The following is a 20,743-nucleotide window of genomic DNA, read 5'->3' as shown; positions in this document are numbered from 1 at the left end:
TAATCACTTGTGAAATAGTATAATCCTTATAATCCCCAAATAATCTTTTCCTTGGACGGATGTCAATTACCTTACGACAACTTCAACGTAAAATACTGCAGGGCGTAATATTGCAGGGTTTAACATATGGGATATAACATTATTCTGGGAAGACCATGGTTGCACGAGATGAAAGCAGTACCATCAAAATATCATCAATTGCTAAAGTTTCCAATGCCCGAAGGAGTTAAACAGATAAGGGGTGACCAACCGGCGGCAAGAGAGATGAGTGCAATTTCGATCTCCAATAGCAAAGGGAAGGAACACGTGGCATAGTAACTATACAGGAACCGGCGCCCGCTCCCGAATCAGATGAAGTTAGCCCGGGGGTAGAAGTGTCGGAGTCTTATCAGGTGCTGAGGTATTTCCAGGTTCCAGAAGAGACGGATGCAACAAAATCCACGGCGGAAGAACTTGACCAAGTTGCGTTGTTCGAAGAGTTCTTAGAAAGGAAGTTCCACTTGGGGACAGGACTGCACCCCAAGGTCAGGTCTGGCTTTATTGAATTTCTTAAATCTAATGCCGATTTTTTGCATGGTCGAATGCGGATATGACAGGTATCCCGGCGGAGGTAGCCGTACACAAGTTAAGTTTGGATCCCAACATACCTCCGGTAAGACAAAAGAAACGCCCTATTGCGAAAGCCATGAATAAATTCGTCAAAGAAGAGGTAACTCGCTTACTTAATATCGGTTCGATCCGAGAGGTAAAGTATCAAGACTGGCTAGCTAATGTAGTCGTAGTTCCTAAGAAGAATAATAATTTTCGCTGTGTAGATTATAAGGACTTGAATAAGGCGTTCCCAAAAGACTCGTTCCCACTGCCAAACATCGATCAAATGATCGATGCGACAGCCGGGCACGAGTTAATGAGTTTCCTCGATGCTTATTCCGGGTACAACCAAATTAAGATGAACTCGGAGGATCAGGAAAAGACTTTATTCATAATGAAATTTGGCATATATTGCTATAATTTGATGCCCTTCGGGTTGAAGAATGCCGAAGCCACTTATCAGCGACTCGTGAACAAGATGTTTGAAAAACAAATAGAAAAACTATGGAAGTTTATATAGACGATATGCTCATTAAGTCTTTGAATGCAGGCGATCACCTTAAGCATCTGCAAGAAACATTTGACATCCTGAGGAAGCATAATATGAAGCTTAACCCCGAGAAATGTGAGTTCGGGGTCAGTTTTGGCACGTTTCTAGGATTTTTGGTATCGCAAAGGGGAATTAAGGTAAATCCCGACAAGATCAAAGCCACCAAAGACATCCTGTACCAACTGTCAAGCATGAAGGAAGTCAAAGGGCTCACGGGGAGATCGACAGCTTTGAGCAGGTTCATTTCCCGATCATCAGAAAAATATCACCGTTTCTTCGCACTGCTCAAAAAGAAAAACAACTTCGAATGGACCCCGGAGTGCTAGCAGGCTTTGAGAGATTTGAAAAGGTACTTGTCGAGCCCTCCGTTACTTTCGAAACCAAATGAAGGTGAAACACTGTTAGTCTACCTTGCAGTTTCGGAAGTCGCGATAAGTGCGGTTTTAGTCCGTGAGGACGAAGGTACTCAATCTCCCATTTATTACGTTAAAATTTTAACGGGAGCAGAAACTCGCTACCCGTATTTGGAAAAACTGGCCTTAGCTTTCTTAGTCACCGCTCGGAAGCTGAGGCCCTACTTCCAGTGTCACCCGATAGTCATGGTGACCACTTTTCCCCTTCATAAACCCGAGCTCTCAGGTAGGTTGGCCAAATGGGCCGTCGAAATGAGTGAGTTCGACATAGAATATAGACCAAGGATTGCAATTAAATCACAAGTCTTGGCTGACTTTGTGGCCGATTTCAGTCCGGGAATGTTGCCTCTGGCAACCAAAGAGGCAGTAATGGTATCGAAATCGACATCGGGGGTTTGGACCTTATTTACGGATGAAGCTTCTAATGTAAAAGGGTCCAGGCATGGTATGATATTTGTCACACCTCTTTTTTCCCGAGGGGATAGGGAGTTTTTTCGAATAAAGTGACATTAACCGAAATGGGATTATATTTAATTTTAGTGTCGCCACGTGGAATAATTTATGGTGTCCCAAGTAACCGGTTTATTTTAAATCCCAAATCGAGAAAATTTGACTCCGCTTAAAGTCTGCGAAAACCAGAAGATCGGGTAAGAAATTCTGTTAATCCGGGAGAAGGTGTGAGGCACTCCCGAGTTTCATGGTTTTAGCACGGTCCCTTAACAATTAATACTTGGCCTAATTATCTTATTAGTTACATATTTAGAACCTATTGTGCATTTTTACCTTTTAACCGCTCTTAATATTTATGGAATTTGTTCGAACAAGCCGCGCTGTCGCGCAGTCGTTTGTTTTTGTACACATTGCGAATCGCGTCACATGAAATGCACCCGCGATTTACAACATGCTTATTTTTTATTATTGTTTGAAGTTATGTTCGGATCATATGAAAGCACATCCGATTTGGGGATCATGTATCACGACCATACCACAGGAACCATATCCATAGCCGTGATGATTTTATTTTAGTCGCGCCTAAAGCAAACTACGATGTTTGTAAGTGTTTTCCTAAACTACCTTTGAGAGTTTATGTAAGATTGTGTTATGGCAAAGAATTTGCTGGAGTTGAGGTTATGATTCATCATCTTTTTTTTTAAAAGACTAAATTCTTGATTCTTTTAAGTTAATCAGAACTAACGAAGATTTTGCTGGCCAGGATTTTATCAAACTACACATTTGATTACACAAGAGAACGTAATTTAGCTAAAGGAAACAGTTAAGGATTTTAGGAATTCAATATTGAAAGAGGGAATCACGACAGTTTGCAAAGATTGGAGCATATGACCCTTTAAGAGGTCACACAGGCAAAGTGGGTATGAATTGAGCCCAAGTCAAGATGGGCGTGAACTGATCCCAAGCCAAGTTAGATTCCATTACTGGAATCGGGCTTAAACAAGTTACAGGCCCAAGTTTGAGACATCACATAACTTCACATAAAATGTATTACAGGAGGAATTTTAATCTTTCAAAAAAAACCACTGAGTAGCATGATATTAAACTTGCAGTATTGAATCAAAGATCACATTTCAAAGATAGCAAACATCATTAATAACTAAAGCCTACAGGAGCACAAAGAAAAACTTATTGATTCCACTAGCTGATATTTACAGAATCACCGTTTGGCCCGTAATTAAATACAATAGGCTAAAATGTTAAAGGAAATGCTTATTAACTACGAGCAGATGGGACAATTAAATTTTCTAGCCCTGAAGTGTGGAATCCAATGTTTCTCAACCACATCTGCTCAAAATAAAACTATGGACTTAAGCTATTACATCAAGATTTCTGCAAATTCTGAGTTTACAATAATCAAACATCCTTTATACATACTAGAACTAGGTGTTACCAAATTAAACTGCTTCTTCTCATTTTTTTTTTTTGGAATCAGACAACTCAACCCCAAACATCCAAGGCTTAAATAGATGAATCACATATAAGCTGAACTTTCCAAATACTTTTGATTGTAATGTGATGCTTCTCACCTTTATATAAACAACAAATGCACTTATAGACTAAATGATTCTGAACACATGAATTTCACTTTTAGCAAGTAATATTAAGCAAAGTAATAGCCCTATCAATGCAGTAAAATATGCTTATGCTTCAGGAAACCAAATTTAAACAACAATCTTACTCTAACTAGCATTTTTATCTAAAACAAAGACTATGTCAAAGAGATAAGTTCAAATATGGACCCATCAACTTACAAACAGACATGAAATCATGTAAGAGCAATCAAACAATCATAACTTCATATTAAAACAGAAAACTTTGATTATCCTAAAGATCAGTGTTGTACAGAATCATAGAGGTGTACCTAATTGCCAAGAAAAACAACAGAAAACCAAAAAATAAGTCTCTGAATCAGCAGGAATATCAGCAAGGTAACACTTCAGATCAGGAGCACAAATCCAACAGCTCAACCAAAGGAAGAAAACCAGAAAAACCAGTGAAAACCTGAAGCCAAATGACTTATGTTCCTCTTTTTATGCTTTGAAGAATTCCTAAGGTAAAATTTCAGAAATTCAGCCTATATGTGAGTGCTTTATATGTCTTGCAGAGAATTATTCTGTATTTCGTGTGTGTGTGTGTGTATTCAGAGAATTGGAGAGAGTAAAATGAGAGGGGATGAGGTGTTATATAGAGAATGAATTCTATCCTATGCTCAAACAGAATGAGGAAAATCAGAGAGGTGTGAGGGAATCTCTAGGAATTTTTGTCAGTTGAAAATCAGGAGACAAGCATATATTTTTAACAGAAATGGATAGCTGTCCCTATTTCTAGAAGCTTCTTTTATTCCCAGACCCTTTTAAACTTTTTAACTTCCAATTCTTACCCCAACATCTAAACTTATTCCCCATTTTAGTGTATTTCCAACCAAACAAAACAGATTCCTCCATTTTTTCATTTTTTTAGACCCCTGAATTTCAATAACTACAAACGACTATCACACAAACTGGAAATGTTAATGCAAAAGATGAAGCAATTCAAATAATAAAAATTCTGATTCCAATATGTGACTAACCACTGTATTCAACTAATACTAATCATGCAAAACACATAATTGAACAGGTAATATGCCAAACGTCTAACTAAACTAAGAGACAAGAGGGTGCAAAACAAGAAATTAATGAAATTAACAAAGAAACAGATAAAAAGAAACATTGAAAATTTTTTACCAATCAAATGCTAGCCAAGACGGATTGGTGATTGACCAAGCTCCGGTAGAAGGAATACGGTCGGTGTTCAATGTTGTCATATGAACACTAATTTAATACTTGAAAGCACATTTAGTGCTATATGACAACTTTGAGTACCGGCCAGCCGAGGGAGTGAGATGTGACGAAAAACATTTGTTCTCGAAGACCTCATGAACTAAATAACATGAAATTGTAGTTCGTAGATGGTCAAGGCAGCAGGCTTTGGTATTGAAGCTAAACAAACCAAGATTTGAAGAAAAATCAGAAAAAGAAGAGACTGAAGGTTTTCTTGATTTCCTCAGATCTGAAATTCAGGGCATTTGGGTTAAAATATTTTATGGGGAAGACGATGATGGATTAGGGTTGAGGAGAATATGGGGAGTGTGTGGGATAATTTTGAGGTGATTTAGGGTGTGCCCGCCGCCGTAGGCGATTTTCGGTGGGTAGCGGACGGTGGTGAGAGATAGGGGTGAGAGAGAGACGAGCTATGTAAGGTTTTTTTGGGGTTAGGGGGGTCTATCTTCAGACAGTTATAAGGTAATGGGGTAGGGGAGTTCATGGCCGTTGGATTAGAGATAATAGAGGGCTGAGATTGAACGTTAGTAAAACGCCACCGTTTGGTGTTTAAACGGGGTCGTTTAGTTATGGGAGAAATTGGACCGGATGGGGTTATGGGCTAGGGCGGAATTGGTGTGAATTTAGGGGAATTTAGGCCATTAAAGTTATTTTTTGGCCCAGATTCTGACTAAGACCCAAAATGAACCTTAGCTCCTTTTCTTTGTTTTCTTCCTTCTTTTTCCTTTAATTTTAAATCCTAACATAATTAATTCAAAACCTAGATTAAGTCCTAAATCAAAATTTAATTTTGTAAAATAAACGCAATTAGCTATTTCTAACATTTGAACAATTAATTTAGCTTAAAATAATAAAATAAAATTGCTAATTTAAAATTAAAAGCTACAAATGTAAAAATGACCAATATTTTTTTGTGAATTTTGTGTAATAATGTAATTAACTCAAGTAATTAAATCCTAAATCAATTTAGACCTAAAATGCTATGTAATGAAGAATTAAATATTTTTTGGTATTTTTCATGACTTTAAAATATTAAAAATGCAACTAAATGCAGACAATTAACAAAAAAATAACTACAAATTCTATAAAAATTAAAAACAATTAAGAAAAAATCTATTTGTGATTTTTTTTGGTAGAAGTATTCTAATCGGACAAAAATCACATGCTCACAATATCAATCATGCCTTCGGGGGAAACCCTAAGGCAAGCCATCAGAACGGTCCCTTTAACTAACAATGAAGCAGAGTATGAAGCTTTGATTGCAAGGCTCGAACTGGCTAGGGGACTAGATTCCAAGGTCATAGAAATCAAATGCGACTCACATCTGGTGGTAAATCAGGTCTACGGGATCTTCGAAGCCAAAGAGGAGCGCATGCAACAATACGTGGTAAAGGTCCAGGCTCTGTTGGATCGATTTCGGGAGTGGTCGATTACGCATATCCCGAGGGAAAAAAATGCAGAAGCAGACGCATTGGCTAACCTAGGTTCATCGACGGAAATGAAGGGACCAGAGTCCGAGACGGTAGTACAACTGATGCATTCGGTCCTGGATGCAGATAGCTACTATGAGGTGAATACGACTAATTTGGTCTAGGACTGGAGGAATGAAATCATCGATTATCTCGAGCACGGGAAGCTGCCCGAAGACTCCAAAGCATTCCGGGAGTTGCACGCCAAAGCAGCACGATATAGCTTCAAGAGAGGCCAAATGTACAGAAGATCCTTCCAAGGCCCGCTGGCCCGATGCTTGGGGGCATCCGAAGCTAACTATGTTATGCGAGAAGTCTACGAAGGGATATGCGGCAACCATTCGGGCGTAGATTCTTTAGTGCTAAAACTGGTAAGGGCAAGATATTATTGGCCCCGTATGAAACAAGACGCCTTCGTACAAAAATGCAATAAGTGCCAACGCTAAGCACCAGTGGTACATCAACCAGCAGAACCACCGCATTCGGTTCTATCTCCGTGGCCGTTCATGAAATGGGCGATGGACATTGTCAAACCACTGTCGCCGGCTCCCGGAAAGGTAAGATTTCTTTTGATTTTGACTGACTATTTTTCTAAGTGTGTGGTGGATTTCTTGTGGGAAAATATAATTTGCAAGTTCGGAATACCAAAAGAGATAGCATGCGATAATGGGCCATAATTTATCGGCGCAAAAGTCACAAAGTTCCTTAAAGATTTGAAAATAAAGAGGATCACCTCTTCACCCTACCATCCGAGTGCAAATGGTCAATCGAAGTCAACAAATAAAGTGATTACACAAAACCTCAAGAAAAGGTTGGAAGTGGCTAAAGGTAAATGGCTCGAGGAATTACCCGGAGTTTTATGGGCATACCGAACAACAACCAAATCAAGCATAGGAGAAACTCTTTTTTCCCTTGTGTACGGGGCAGAAGCCTTGATCCCGGTGGAAGTAGGGGAACCCACCTTGAGATAATTCCAAGCAGATGAAGAATCAAACAATGAAGCAATATTAGTCAGCTTGGAGCTACTCGATGAGCGCAGGGACTTAGCGTATATAAGAATGGCAGCCCAAAAGCAGAGAATGGAACGATATTATAATCGAAGAGTCAACCTCCGTTATTTCAAAGTAGGAGACTTGGTCCTAAGGAAAGTAACTCAAAACACCCGGGAGCTCAACGCAGGGAAGCTAGGTCTAACATGGGAAGGCCCCTACCGGATTCCAGCTGTCCCCGGGAAAGGTTCGTATGAATTGGAGAATCAAGATGGAAAAAAGTTTCCCAGCAACTGAACGTGGTACACCTCAAAAGATATTATTGCTGATGAAAATCACATATACTGAAAGTATGTGCTGCACCTATTTTCCCTTCGTTCAGTTTTGTCCCAATTAGGTTTTTCTGGCAAGGCTTTTAACGAGGCAGCAACAGAAAGCATACTACGAAGAAAGCTTCAACAACAACAATAAGACTTTTAATAACAAGGCACACAAGCAGAGAGCCACTCCGGGACGGTTAGATAATCTTTGGCACGATAACAAAATTCCCACCGGGAAGTTAAGTTTGCTATCGAACAAAGGTTAACCGACCGTTCACAAGTGCAAACCACTAGAGGATAGTTAATAGTCCTTTGTTCAATAGCACAGATTCCTAAGGGGAAGCAAAGTGTGTCACCAAGTTAAGGATTATCTAGCAATTCATTAGTGGGATCCTCGAAGGTACAAGACTTCCAGTGTTCCAATTCGCATTCTTCGCATTCGAACACTGGGGGGGATGCTATGAGATACGGCAGAAATGACTGCCACACCGACCGGGAAATGAAAACCGAAAACATAGTTATATCATCGGGACCGGGGACTGCGCGGCCAACCCCGTAGAAACAAGTTGTACAAGTTATCCACAAGTAATGGCAATTTCTTTTTAGCATAACAAATGCTTATGTACTTTTTGAAAATGGAAGGAATAAAGTGAATTCCTTTTATTTCTATCTTGTTTCTTGTCTGAACGATGAATTGACTTTATCATTCGAAAGTTAAACAAGTGCTTCAAATGCTAGTACCGTAATGAAGAGGAGACGTCCTCTTCAAGAGGACAGTAAACATAAGAGGGCCCTTTCTTATAAAAACCCTCACGTTAAAAGGTGGATTTCGGAAGAATTTATGTCCGGAATCAAAATGCCTTCGGGGGAAAATACACCCGGAGCCTTGCACAAAAAGACGCAAAAAGCGAACTTGCGCAAATACTTACAAAAACCCTCACGTTAAAGGGTTGATTTGGGACGAATTCGTGACCGAAACCCAAATGCTTTTGGGGAAAAAAAATACACCCCAAGGCCTTACATAATAAGATGCAAACAATGAAATTTGTGCAAAATACTTAAGCAAAAAAGAATGCAAAGGTCAAAACTTGCATGAATGTTCAAACAAAGGAATGCAGAAGACTAATGCAATACTTGAACAAAAGATGTGTTTATTTACAATAAACGTGCCAAAGTAGCACAAGTACAAAAGTTGAGAAAAGAAAGGAAAAGCTAAATTGCTGCCTCTCCGGAACCCGGAGGAAGAGAAGTGTCTGCGCCCCCAGAGGGAGTAGGTAGATCCACCGATGGCTCAACATTTTGTCCTTCATCATTTGGGCCCTCAGCATCATCTTCCGGTTCATCTTCAATTCTCAAAAACTCGTAACCGGAACCAGAAGAACCAGAAGCATCAGGCCCTGCCAGGAGACCACTTTTAGCAGCTAACTCAAGCTCACAGGCCTTAGCAATTTCAGCATCGAAGTCAATGATACCAGCTTTGGCCTCTTCCAAGGTTTTTCTCCTCATGCTGTATATAGCGTAAGTTTTCTAAACAATGAGGGAAGCCGCTTGGTGCTTAAGTTCTTCTTTGAGTTGGGTTACCTTGGCAAAAAGGTCCTCCCGGGCGGATCTAACATACCGTAGGCTAACATTAAGGTCATGGACAATTGAGCTAAAGAGCCTGTTATGCTCGATAGTCTTCTTATACTTCTCCTCCAACTGGGAATATTTCACCTCAGCATCAGCGAGTTCTTCAGTCTTGGAATTCAAGGCTGCCTCTAAATTGGTCAATCTTTCAGTGGAGGCAGCCTAACAATCGGATGCAGCAAGCACGACATTATTAACTTCAACCTATTTGGCCTTAACTTCTTTAAATTGAACCCTCAGCGGAGCAATCTCTTGGCTAAGGGTATCTATCTTGCTCGCTCTGCTGCAAACGATCCTCCAATACAGCAGCCTCAGCAGCTTTGGTTTCCAATTCTGAGAGGCAAATAACGGCTTGATCCCGTTCAACCAAAAGTTGATCCCGCTCGGAGGTAAGTTCCTCCTTTTCCCAAATCAACCTCTGAAGGCCTTCGGAAGTAAGAAAGTTGGCCTACAAAACAAGAATGGCAAATTCAAAAGTAATACTAAATCGAAGATAGAAAAAATGACAAATGAAAAGAGGAGTATACCATTACGGCATTGTGCATAGCATTGTTCAACAAGCACTCTCCCGAGAGAGCCTGTATTTTTTCCCAATCTTTCTCTGAAGCCAAAGGCTTCAGGTAATTAGCAAGTTCCACCGGCCGGGATAGCAAGTTGCATCCGGTGGAGACCGAAAGAGTAACGTTCCTCCTCCTTTGTGGATCTTCAGAGGGGGCAGCATAATTTTTCCCCAATTCCCATGAACTGGGGACTGGGGAAGAGGAACACCTTTTTCTTGGTCAGGTGCGTCCGGTGGAGATGATGTAGCAGTTGCTAATGGAAGAGCCAGGGAAGAAGGGGATGAAGCTGATGGTGATGAAGGATGAGAAGCAGCCGCGACAAACACGGTGCTGGTTGTGGGTCGCTTGCCAACCGAAGACGACAGGGATCCAGTACTCAGTCCTATAGTACCGGGCATAGCAACTAGGGCCCGAAAACGGGAGTTGGCATTTTCTACCATCTCAAACTCCCCCCAAAGTGCCGAGATATCGTCCTCGGTTGGTGTAACTAACTCAACAGATTGAGCATTCTGTTGAGTTAATAAGGATCATCGCCTTCTATATAGAGAAGATCCCTCATCACTAGCTTCTCCATCATCCTCGATCATCACGGTGTCTATGACCGGCCTGGGAGAAGGTGTCACGACCCAAACTGGAGGGCCATGACTAGCACCCGGCCATACTTACCGAGCACCAACATACATTTTATCTAACCTTCTTTATTATCTTTTAGGGCTGACGAGATCAATATAAATGGTAGACATGGGTCATGGACAACCAACAATAAAATATGATGGCATGAACATACATAACATGGGATGACTAGACAATCAAGAAACTATATATAAGGTACGAGCTACCACACTACCATGAGAGACTATACAACAAAAACCAGCCGACAAGGCCTACCAAACTATACATGAGTCGACACCTATCTATGAGCCTCTAAAGGAACATAAGTGTTGCAACATAGCCGGAACAGGGCCCCGACATACCCATAATATCTATAACAAAAATGCATACCAAGACCAAGGCAAGTCCGAAGAAGGGATCTCGCCAATCACCGCTGAACTGGACAGCCTACTATGGTGGGGAGTTGCGCCTGCCTGTCTATCAGGACCTGCAACACGACATGCAGCATCCACAAATAAAAGGACGTCAGTACGAATAAAGTACTGAGTATGTAAGGCAGGGAACCATAAGTACGAACAGTAATGTAAGCACGGATAGAGAATAAACAACATGTAACATCTGGGTACCTCTAAGGGCTACTGACATGAAATGCGTGATACATATGTATATATACATAAACTTTTAAAACATACGCCTCTGTAGGCATCATCATCATCATATCGTACCCGGCCGTAATAGGCTCGGTAAAAACGTACCCGGCCACGTGGAGCTCGGTAAAACCCAACTGATAGTGATTGCACAATAGGTGCCGTACCCGGCTGACTATAGCGCGGCTCGATAGAGTAAAATAGATACATATATATAATACATGCTCGACTCATGGACTCACGTTCTAAACCTTTCGGAGTGACGTAAGGTCGGTATCCTCTGTACACGTTATTAGGACTAACTCTTCACCATGAACCTTATAAGAATCAGGAAGTACCAATAACATTGATAACATAAGAATAAGAGAAGCAACATCAACATCAATCGTTCCATAAGAGGGGAAATAATGTAAGTACTGCTAGCTTCTAAGAGTAGAGTATCTTTGGAAGCTCGTTCATTACATTATGTACAATCGGAGTCGTGCAAAGGAAGGAAAGGGATAGCCTCACATACCTTGTATATACTGCCCCAATCTCAAGCTATGCAATTTTCACGACTCCTTAGTCTACAATAAGAGAAACGATACTATAGTTACCATTCAAGCGTCATAACTATTATGTATCGACCACAACCTATTTTACGATGAAACGGACAGCACCTCCCCTATATATATGACTTCACACAATTCCAAACAATCACCAAACAGCCCAAACAACATCAATAATAATCATATTGAGCCTCCCAAAACAGTCCACGCACAACCAAATCACTTCATACATAGTCGTGTCAAACGACCCGGAAATATTACGAAGAACTACCAGCCCACAACCCTACATCTATATGGTGTTTCTCCACACCCTTCCTCCTCCAAAACTCCACAAAACAGTAGTAAAACATGCAGCCCAACAGCAACACAAAACAGTCCACAAAACAGTCCGCTACAAGTGAATAACTCGAACTCACGACTTCCGATCACCGTCCCGTGAGTTCTTACATGTATAGAACGAATTACCATGAATTCACAGCAGAATAAATGTATGAAATATAGCAGTAAACTCACCTTACTTGTTGGATAACTCAGCCCTTTTCTTGGTTCTTCAAACTCTAGGGTTTACCCCCAATTTGAACTTGAAAGAGAGGGAAAATCAATTAGGGTTTGTGGATAATTTTTGGGAGGAAGTTTGCAGGGGTTTAGGTCTGGTTATTTATGAAATATAATGAGGGATATATTGCAGAAGATAAGCCTTTTAATGGGCTCTTTGTCTGACCCGAAATTACCTCTTTTTGGGCTATCATTTAACCAAGTAGGTGACCCACCTACTTGTCACCTAGCAGCTTGTGCAGTCTCGCAAAAATGTCTATATCTCTCTACTCCAATGTCGTATTGATAAAAGGTTTAATGCGTTGGAAACTAGACTCATAGATATTCAATTTGGTGGGTAGATCACCCCGTAATTCCAAGTATATTGGGAGAAAAGCTTAATAACATTTTGACCTAAAGTTTAAGTAAAACTATGAACTTAAGTTGCAACAACTCTTGTCGACTTTTGTTTCATAACTCGTTTAACTTCAAGACTATGATACGGATATTTTATGATTCATATACCTTAAAATACGACCTCATGAGAGTATTAAGCACCCCTAGGTTTACCCAAAAATACGGCTGACAACATCCTTGATTCGTTTAACTTCTAATACTTGTTAACCACCCGTATACACCTTTGTATCATTTAAGACCAATAGGATTAATCTCTTATCATCTCAAAGATAATCTCTTCATGGATTTACGTCGACGACCTTATGGCATGAACTAACGTATGTGAATATGGGTTGTAACAGAAGGGCTAGTCACCACAACTTCCGGAGATGACTCGGGGGCAATAGTCTTTGCCCTCTTATTCTTTCCTCCGACCGCGGAGGAACGCCTTCTTTTTGGTTGCTTGTTCTCCGGCCGGTGACTCTGTAATGAAACATTTGTACCCGAAGCGGGCCCCGAGACACCTGTTCCAGTAAGCGCCTCCTGAAGCAGCCTCACCACATCAGCAAGGTTAGCTAAAACATCCTCCTCAGGGACGACAACCGAGCCTGCAGGTAGACCTGATTTAAAAAAAAAAGATAGAAGGAATCAATCAATTTCTTCATGTAAGAAGCTGAAGCAAGATGAATCTAAGTTACCATGATTTTTGGCCTTCCACCAGTATTTGAGGGCCAGTTCTTTTCACGTGCGGGTTTCGGGCGTAGTGACGTCCAAGATTTTCTGAACCCACCGGTCCAAGCCGTCAACCCTAGGTGGAACTTATTGAGTTGCTGAAACAGGCGAAGGACGGAACATCAATTCGAGTATGAAGAAATTTCTAATAATATTAAACAAGGAGCTTACGAGTGCGATTCCACGCTTCCTAAAAGGATGAAGCCGTTGCCGGAATGATGTCATTGGTTGGAACTGCAACAAACCGTTCCATCCACCCACGATTTTTGTCATCATCCATGCTAGATAGTAGGGTATGGTGGCCGCGTTTGCTGAAATTTATCGTTCCCCCACGAAAGATTTTGGGGGAATAGAGATTCATCACATGAGCTAAAGATAGCTCCTCTTCCGTCTCTTGGCACAAGTGCCGAAAACAAGTAATCGTCCTCTACACAGAAGGACTTACTTGTGTCAAACACACCTGGTAGCAGAGGTAGAACTCCGCAATAACGGAGTCAAGCTCTCCAGTCAAAGAGAACGAATCCAAAGTAAAGGGATACATGTAAAAATATGTAAAAACCCTCCTTAGGTAGGGTCACTCGCTCTGTTAGATCAGGAGAAACAATGTCCAAATCATGGCAGCAGCAGTCTTCCTTCACAATAGGAATACTGGAAGGACGGATGGAAGAAGGATATCTGCTAACAGCCCACGTGTGAGGGAGAGCCGAAGGGAATTTCTCTTCAAAGTCTTTTGTTGTAACAAGACTTCTAGGGATAATTAAATCCACTGTTGGAGGACCAGCGTCCTCGGCTATGCTCTTGCCCTTTGAAGCGCTGATGTCCTTTGAAGAAGAAACCATTTGGATGAAAGAAAAGCTTTTTCGTTTGAAGGGAGTTAAAGAAAGGTTGAAGAACAGTAAAGAAGATTTTAGAAAGCTTGGAAAATTATAGAATATGAATGAAGAAGGTTGATGCGTATAAGTAAAAGTTTTGGCGGCTAAATTCATGGCCATGATTACCTCGATAACCGGCAAAAGCTATGTTGAATCGTGGGATGATGCGTGTTCGGGGAATTAAATGCGGAGAGACGTGCGTCGAATCAACCGTCAGAAGCCTTCAGAAGGAATCATAGTAATTCCCGCCAAAGGAGTATTTCTACCAACTTCCCGGTAACACAAAGCTATGTCACGGAAAAGTAGGGGGACTATCTGTATAGGGTAAAATATGCTATGCCAGGTGGCTGTTTAAAAGAATAACATGTGGAACCGAAGGAAATTATTCCATTTGATACCGGAAGGAATGACATTCATAAAGAGGCAATAAATACCCTCTTCCCGGTGGCATTAATAAAGAATATTCCACATCATTAAGTACACTGCCTGTTACGAGGAATTTGGCATTTACGTTCACCGTTACATCTTCATCAATGACCCTCATAATTGACATTAAAGAAGGCACGATCTTAGGACCTTGTTCCCTAGACGTAGCTATAAATAGTGAGCTCTGTTATCATTGTAAGGGATACAATTTTCTGGCGAAACTGATACTATAATCTATACTAAGCTCTATACAACTTTGTCTTCTTCTTTTTTGTTCTTATTATTGTTGCGCCCGGAATCACTATTCCTGCTATTTCGTCTTCACATCAAGGCTAAGTGTTATACATTTCTTCAATTATTTCATTATTTCAGGATCGAATTAATTCACTTGTCTAGAAACCACGTATAAATTCAACTGTACCGTTTTACGGGTAAACACCAACAAACGCATGCACTTGCTTATACCCTAGATATTGACCCCTACCCCTTGACCTCAACCTCGAATCATGACACCAACCTCGACCCTAGAAATGACCCTGAAACTTGATCTTGACCCCGAACCTCGACCTTAAAGCCCGACATTAAACCTTGACCCCGAACCCAAACCATGACTCTTGATCCCAATCCCGACCTTGGCCATGAATCTCGACCACGAACCTCGACCCTAACTCGAACTCCCGAATCCGACCTCATTCCTGACCTCGACCCGAGCCCGACTGTGAATCCTGACCACGAACCTTGACCTCGACCCTGGCACTTGATTTCGACCTAGATCTCGTTATATATATATATATATATATATTATACCCTCGATATTGACCCCTACCCCTTGACTTTGACCCTCGATTCAGGTCTTCGACCTTGATCCCGACCACGAACTCTGAAGTCCAAAACCAAATGCTGACTCCGAATCTTGACCCTAAACCTTGAGTCCAACTCTGACCTCAGACCCGGGACCCGACCCAAATCCAGACCACGGCTCCAACTCCCACAGATCATACCGGGTCTGGGGCCGAGGTGGCAAGAGTGTGAATGGGGGCAGGGATGGGAAAGATTGAAAGAATATAGCATGATCTAGTTCATAAAATGTATTTTTATTTTAAGTAAGTACTGTTATAATTGTTTCATCTTACATGATATTGTTAGTCTGTTACTATGTATTTAGTAGGTTCATAATTTTTTACTCCCTCTGGTCCATAGTAAGCGTACAATTTGCCTTTTTATTTTGGTCCAAAATAAGTGTCCATTTATATAATCAAGAAAAAATTCAATTTGTTTTTCCAAAATTACCCTTATGTACGTATTCCTAAAAAGTCTTTTACTCCTCACATTAAATTATGCTGCAATATTTAATTAAGGGTAGTTTAGTCACACTAACTATTTTTGTCTAGAATTTCGTATTTCCTTAATGGGTGTGCCGAAGGCGTGCAACCCTCTCCCATTTCATATATTACCGTTGCAGGCGTGCAACCCGCTCCCATTTCATATATTACCGTTGCAGGCGTGCAACCCGCTCCCATTTCATATATTACCGTTGCAGGCGTGCAACCCGCTCCCATTTTATATTACCGTTGCAGGCGTGCAACCCGTTCCCATTTCATATATTAGCACCAATCATAGAAGAATCCCGGCAAGGGAACAATAATACAACAACAACATCCCGGCAAGGGAACAATAATATAACAACAGCATCCCGGCAAGGGAACAATAATATAATAACAACATCCCGGCAAGGGAGACAATATCATAAATAATAACATCCCGGCAAGGGAACTAACAATGATAATCATCATATTAGACATGGATAAATCACAGCGGAGTAACAACAATTACAATACTAGACTCACGGGCATGCTTCACACCGACGTATAGATACTCGTCACCATGCCTATATGTCGTACTCTACAATTAACACATAGAAAATATGACACAACTCCTAATCCCTCAAACTAAGGTTAGACCGAACACTTACCTCGATGTCACGAACACAATTCAAGCCTCAACTACCGCTTTACCTCTTGATTCCACCACCAATTCGCTCGTATCTAGCCATGAGTTACTTAACTATATCAATAAATGCTAAATGAATCAATTCTAATGTATGAAAATAGGTTTTCTAAAGTTTTTCCCAAAAAGTCCAAAATCGACCCCGGGCCCACATGGTCAAAACCCAAGGTTCGAACCAAAACTCGATTACCCATTCACCCACGAACTCAAATATATAATTTGTTTTGAAATCGGACCTCAAATCGAGGTCCAAATCCCCAAAATTTGAAAAACCTAAGTTCTACCCAAAACACCCAATTTCCCACTTGAAAACCTTTGATTTTGAGTTGAAATCATGAGAAAAGATGTTAAAGATTAATAAAAATGAGTTAGAAATGACTTACAATCGATTTGGAAGAGTACTTGTCTTTGAAAAATCGCCCAAAGGTGTTTAGGTTTTGAAAGGGTTTGAAAAATGAAAGATTTTCAGCTAAGTTATGAATTTGCAGGTTGCAGATGTCGCAATTGCGACCAGGTTCGCAATTGCGAACCCCTTCATGGCCTGCTATCTTCGCAATTGCGAAGAACATGTCGCATTTGCGACCATGAAGCAATCCGGTCAACTTCGCATTTGCGAAGGACCAGGTCGCATTTGCGAAAGATGGGCTTCGCAATTCCCACCATTTTCTCGCATTTGCGAAAAGGGCCTGCCCAGGCTTGGTTCGCAAATGCGAAGCCTGGGTCGCAATTACCAAGCCTGTGAACTTCGCAATTGCGAGATCAGAGGCCTGGGCAAAAATACCAGATACCAGCACTTGATCCTAAGTCCAATTTTACTCCGTGGCCTATCCAAAACTCACCCGAGCCCTCGGGGCTCCAAACCAAACATGCACGCAAGTCCAATAACATCATACGAACTTGCTTGTGCAATTAAATCATCAAAATAATATCAACAGCTATGAATTAATCCCCAATTCCATGAAATCATCCAAGAACACTAAAATTTCCAATTTCTCAACTTTAAGTCCGTTTTATACCAAACAAATTCCGATCTTTACCAAATTTTACAGATTCAACCAAATTATTATTTCAAACTTGTACCGGGGTCCGAAATCAAAATACGAGCCCGATACCATCAAATTCAAACATATTTCATTCCCAAAAACTCATATATATTCCAGAAAATAATTTGATTTAAAAATTTATTTCTCGGGCTTGGGACCTCGGAATTCGATTTCGGGCATACGCCAAAGTCCCATATTTTTCTATGGACCCTCCGGGACCATCAAATCACGTGTCCGGGTCCGTTTACCCAAAATATTGACCGAAGTCAACCTAAATTCATTTTAAAAGCCAAAATTCATCATTTTTCACAGATTTTCACATAATGACTTTCCAGATACACGTCCCGAGTGCGCACGCAAATCGAGGTGGGATGAAAAGGAGAATTTAAGGCCTCGAAACACAGAATTTACTTTCAAAACGAGTGATGACCTTTTGGGTCATCACAGTTTACTTGTTCAATTTTGACTTGGCACACCCCTTAAGAAATAATATGGTAATTTTACTATATCATCCATAATTAATATACAATTGAAAAACAAATTTTGACTATTGTAAATATTGACTGAACTCAAGGACAAAATCAGGCACAGAAGCTCAAGTGCGGACCGCAGATTTCCATCTGCGGCCGCAGAATGTGAAGGAAAATTATCAGAGTCCTAGTGCAAAGTAAGGACCGCACAATTACTGTGCGACCGCATAAGCTATGCAAGAGTTAAAGTTCAGAGAGTCTCATTTCAAGCTCAAAAAGAAATGCAGACCGCACAATAATTGTGCGTCAGCAGAAATCAGCTACGCGGCCGCACTCATAAGCAGTCCGCAGAAGAGCCCTGTGTGACCGCACCAAGAATTGTGCGGATCGCAGAACATGAGAGATGCGGCCACATTTCAGAATTGTGCGGCCGCAGATCCAACTCCTGTCAAGACTGAAGCAAAGTGCGAACCGCACATGGAATTGTGCGGCCGCAGAACCTCCGAAAGGGTATTTTTGTCCGAAAATTCCAGCTTTATATAAATAGGATAGTTTCACGAAATTAGGTCAAGTTTTGAATATCCAAGTGTTGTAGCCGTTTTTCCTTGCTTCTTTAGGCAACTTTAGCTTATTTTGGTGATTCAATATTGGATTTTTATATTCTAAGCTTTCAATATGAGTTTTATCATCTTTTATTCTTTAATTTCTTCTATACTCACTATGAGTAGCTAGATTCTCACTAGCGTTGTGACCCAACCCTATAGTGTAAACCTAATGGGTGTTTATTTTATGGCTTGTTTATGGTTGAGTTTTTATTATTTAGCCTTGTTCTTGCTTTTAATTGTAAAATTAATGGTTGCAAACATTAGTTCATGCCTATTTGACTTGGTCTTTACTTAGAAAGAGAGACTTAGTCTAGGAAAACTTGGCTAACAAGAATTTAGGATAAACCCAAGAGATTGATAGTCCCAATTAAAGGGTTGAACTTAGAGATAGTAAAACCCGACTTGACCTGTGACTTGGACGAGATCATATATCATAATAAATTATCTTAACTTTAGCTAGAACAATTCTAAGTTAATAAGTACTCACTCACTCCAATTAAGTACATATTAACTTTTTTAAGCAATTCATCAAACACCTTGTATGCGTGCTTTTGTGAGTTAAACCACTTTAGTAAAAGGTTATATCGCTCACATCAAAACTCCTCGAGCCAATACGTAGGCATCAGTCCAATTTATACCCGTCAAACAATCGATTCTACAACAACCAATGCATTTTAATCAATTTTAAAGTTTCACACCTAACCATGAAATTTACTGTTTATACAGAGAAAGACGGGAATGAACTATCCAATTCTTATACTGTAGGATAATTGAGAATAGGAATTTATATACCTGAGTTCAAGAATTAGTGATTTGTAAAGAGACCTAGAACTTCCCGATGCCTGCGTGAGTAAGCCGCCTCTGTTTCGTGATTCTCTATTCGTGAGAATGAACAGAATGCTTTTCTGTTTTCGTACAAGGATTTCAATCCTTTTTGATTCCAACAGCCCTTTATGAGCTTTTAGGCTTGTCCCCCTATTTTGTTTTATTGCTTTTATTTTTTTATTTTGTTTTATTTTTACTTAACTAATAATTAATGATACCCACTTTTAATAATTAATAATATTAAAATTATTAATATTCCCCTAATTGTATATCCCATTATTTAAGTATAATTTTTTTTTTTTTGCACTCTAGGCAAGATTAAAAAAAATTAATTCTATATTTAGCGTTTCTTGAAACTTTTATAGATTTGAGGAGTGTTACAGTGACTCCAACCTCGACTCCTGACTCTAGACCTCGGACCCAACCTTATACCCTCGATATTGACCCCTACCCCTTGACTTTGACCCTCGACTCCTGTCTTCGACCTTGATCCCGGCCACGAACTCTGAAGTCCAACACCAAATGTTGACTCCGAATCTCCACCTTAAACCTTGAGTCCAACTCTGACCTCAGACCCGGGACCCGATCCAAATCCAGACCACGGCTTCAACTCTCATAGCTCAGGGGTCTAGGGCCGGGGTGGCGAGAGACAGTGGCGGATCTAGGATTTATAGGTCGTGGGTGCTTCACTGATTTTAATTTAAATTCTAGATGGCCAAGCGTGGTCACAGTGAGTGCGCATGGTCAATTAGTGAAGTTTTTAGGTATTATTTATGAATATATTATATAATTTGGCCAAAGCCAATGGGTGCTTCAGCACCCATATGTCCAAAGGTGTATCCGCCACTGGCGCGAGTGTGAATGAGGGCGAGGATGGGGAAGATTGAAAGAGTATAGTATGATCTCATAATATATATTTTTATTTTAATCATACTGTTATAATTGTTTCATCTTACGTGATACTGTTACTATGTATTTAGTAGGTTCATAAATTTTTACTACGTTCAATCAATATTTTGTTCTTTAATTTCTTAAATTATAATTTATACAAAAATTGAAAAAATTTCCAATATTATATTTTAAAAATAAAAAATGCTTCAGACTTTCAGTACTGTACACTGAAGTTACACATTAATTTCAATTTTTTATTCCAGTTCTGCCCTTCTTTTCGAAAGG

The sequence above is a fragment of the Nicotiana attenuata genome, chromosome 8 (genome assembly GCF_001879085.1).
Source record: "Nicotiana attenuata strain UT chromosome 8, NIATTr2, whole genome shotgun sequence".
In the NCBI taxonomy this organism is placed as follows: Eukaryota; Viridiplantae; Streptophyta; class Magnoliopsida; order Solanales; family Solanaceae; genus Nicotiana; species Nicotiana attenuata.
The sequence above is the reverse complement of the archived record's forward strand: the minus strand, read 5'-3'. Positions refer to the sequence as shown.